The sequence below is a fragment of the Phyllobates terribilis genome, unplaced genomic scaffold, assembly GCF_046119375.1.
Source record: "Phyllobates terribilis strain yellow unplaced genomic scaffold, ASM4611937v1 Scaffold_13__5_contigs__length_258822181, whole genome shotgun sequence".
Classification (NCBI taxonomy): Eukaryota; Metazoa; Chordata; class Amphibia; order Anura; family Dendrobatidae; genus Phyllobates; species Phyllobates terribilis.
This window is the reverse complement of record NW_027362773.1, coordinates 171,815,789-171,818,791: the sequence shown is the minus strand read 5'-3', so window position 1 is coordinate 171,818,791 and position 3,003 is coordinate 171,815,789.

Genomic DNA, 3,003 nt, shown 5'->3' with positions numbered 1-3,003 from the left:
CTCTCCCCCCCACACACACTGTATGATGCCCCCGCAGTACATTCTCCTCTCCCCCCCACACACTGTATGATGCCCCCGCAGTACATTCTCCCCTCCCCCCCCACTGTATGATGCCCCCGCAGTACATTCTCCCCTCCCCCCCCACTGTATGATGCCCCCGCAGTACATTCTCCCCTCCCCCCCACTGTATGATGCCCCCGCAGTACATTCTCCCCTCCCCCCCACACTGTATGATGCCCCCGCAGTACATTCTCCCCTCCCCCCCACACTGTATGATGCCCCCGCAGTACATTCTCCTCTGCCCACCCCCCCCACACACACTGTATGATGCCCCCGCAGTACATTCTCCCCTCCCCCCCCACACTGTATGATGCCCCCGCAGTACATTCTCCCCTCCCCCCCCACACTGTATGATGCCCCCGCAGAACATTCTGCCCTCCCACCCCCACACTGTATGAAGCCCCCGCAGTACATTCTCCCCTCCCCCACACACTGTATGATGCCCCCGCAGTACATTCTCCCCTCCCCCACACACTGTATGATGCCCCCCACACTGTATGATGCCCCCGCAGTACATTCTCCCCCCCACACTATATGATGCCCCCGCATTACATTCTCCCCCCCCACACACTGTATGATGCCCCCGCAGTACATTCTCCCACCCCACACTGTATGATGCCCCCGCAGTACATTCTCCCCTCCCCCCCACACTGTATGATGCCCCCGCAGTACATTCTCCCCTCCCCCCCCACACTGTATGATGCCCCCGCAGAACATTCTCCACCCCCCCACACTGTATGATGCCCCCGCAGTACATTCTCCCCTCCCCCCCCACACTGTATGATGCCCCCGCAGTACATTCTCCCCTCCCCCCCACACACACTGTATGATGCCCCCGCAGTACATTCTCCCCCCCACACTATATGATGCCCCCGCAGTACATTCTCCCCACCCCCACACTGTATGATGCCCCCGCAGTACATTCTCCCCTCCCCCCCACACTGTATGTTGCCCCCGCAGTACATTCTCCCCTCCCCCCACACTGTATGATGCCCCCGCAGTACATTCTCCCCTCCCCCCCACACTGTATGATGCCCCCGCAGTACATTCTCCCCTCCCCCCACACACACTGTATGATGCCCCCGCAGTACATTCTCCCCTCCCCCCCACACACACTGTATGATGCCCCCGCAGTACATTCTCCCCTCCCCCCCCCACACACTGTATGATGCCCCCGCAGTACATTCTCCCCTCCCCCCACACTGTATGATGCCCCCGCAGTACATTCTCCCCTCCCCCCACACTGTATGATGCCCCCGCAGTACATTCTCCCCTCCCCCCCCACACTGTATGATGCCCCCGCAGTACATTCTCCCCTCCCCCCACACACTGTATGATGCCCACGCAGTACATTCTCCCCTCCCCCCCACACTGTATGATGCTCCCGCAGTACATTCTCCCCTCCCCCCACAAACTGAATGATGCCCCCGCAGTACATTCTCCCCTCCCCCCCACACTGTATGATGCCCCCGCAGTACATTCTCCCCTTCCCCCCACACTGTATGATGCCCCCGCAGTACATTCTCCCCTCCCCCCACACTGTATGATGCCCCCGCAGTACATTCTCCCCTCCCCCCCACACTGTATGATGCCCCCGCAGTACATTCTCCCCTCCCCCCACACTGTATGATGCCCCCGCAGTACATTCTCCCCTCCCCCCCACACTGTATGATGCCCCCGCAGTACATTCTCCCCTCCCCCCACACTGTATGATGCCCCCGCAGTACATTCTCCCCTCCCCCACCACACTGTATGATGCCCCCGCAGTACATTCTCCCCTCCCCCCCACACACTGTATGATGCCCCCGCAGTACATTCTCCCCTCCCCCCCACACTGTATGATGCCCCCGCAGTACATTCTCCCCTCCCCCCACACACTGTATGATGCTCCCGCAGTACATTCTCCCCTCCCCCCCACCACTGTATGATGCCCCCGCAGTACATTCTCCCCTCCCCCCACACTGTATGATGCCCCCGCAGTACATTCTCCCCTCCCCCCACACACTGTATGATGCCCGCGCAGTACATTCTCCCCCCCCCACACTGTATGATGCCCCCGCAGTACATTCTCCCCTCCCCCCACACTGTATGATGCCCCCGCAGTACATTCTCCCCTCCCCCCACACACTGTATGATGCCCCCGCAGTACATTCTCCCCTCCCCGCAAACACAGTATGATGCCCCCGCAGTACATTCTCCCCTCCCCCCCACACTGTATGATGCCCCCGCAGTACATTCTCCCCTCCCCCCCACACTGTATGATGCCCCCGCAGTACATTCTCCCCTCCCCCCCACACTGTATGATGCCCGCGCAGTACATTCCCTCCCCCACACTGTATGATGCCCCCGCAGTACATTCTCCCCTCCCCCCCACACTGTATGATGCCCGCGCAGTACATTCCCCCCCCACACTGTATGATGCCCCCGCAGTACATTCTCCCCTCCCCCCCACACTGTATGATGCCCCCGCAGTACATTCTCCCCTCCCCGCAACACTGTATGATGCCCGCGCAGTACATTCTCCCCTCCCCCCCCACACTGTATGATGCCCGCGCAGTACATTCTCCCCTCCCCCCCACTGTATGATGCCCCCGCAGTACATTCTCCCCTCCCCCCCACACTGTATGATGCCCCCGCAGTACATTCTCCCTCCCCCGCCAAACACAGTATGATGCCCGCGCAGTACATTCTCCCCTCCCCCCCCACACTGTATGATGCCCCCGCAGTACATTCTCCCCTCCCCCCCCCCCCACACTGTATGATGCCCCCGCAGTACATTCTCCCCCTCCCCCCCCCCACACTGTATGATGCCCCCGCAGTACATTCTCCCCTCCCCCCCCCACACTGTATGATGCCCCCGCAGTACATTCTCCCTCCCCCCCACACTGTATGATGCCCCGCAGTACATCTCACCTCCCCTCCCCCCACACTGTATGATGATCT